The sequence below is a fragment of the Penaeus monodon genome, chromosome 28, assembly GCF_015228065.2.
Source record: "Penaeus monodon isolate SGIC_2016 chromosome 28, NSTDA_Pmon_1, whole genome shotgun sequence".
Taxonomy (NCBI): Eukaryota; Metazoa; Arthropoda; class Malacostraca; order Decapoda; family Penaeidae; genus Penaeus; species Penaeus monodon.
The window spans coordinates 32,215,737-32,215,974 of NC_051413.1; positions in this window are offsets into that span (position 1 = coordinate 32,215,737).

The window sequence follows — 238 nt, forward strand, 5'->3', positions numbered from 1 at the left end:
CTTGGTCCACTGCCTTTGTTATTCTCTCCCGTTTTCCCTATCCACTATATCTACTTTTATTTATTATCATATTTTTTTGTTTATCTCTTCTTTCTTTGTTATTCCTTCTCCAACTTTCTTTTACTTTTTATTCTTTTATTTTATCCTATTCTTGTCTCTTCTTTATTTCGAAAAAATTTGGGATTAAAAAAAAGGCAAAACAGGGAAATTTCCAATGGCATCATCAGCCCAAAAAAAG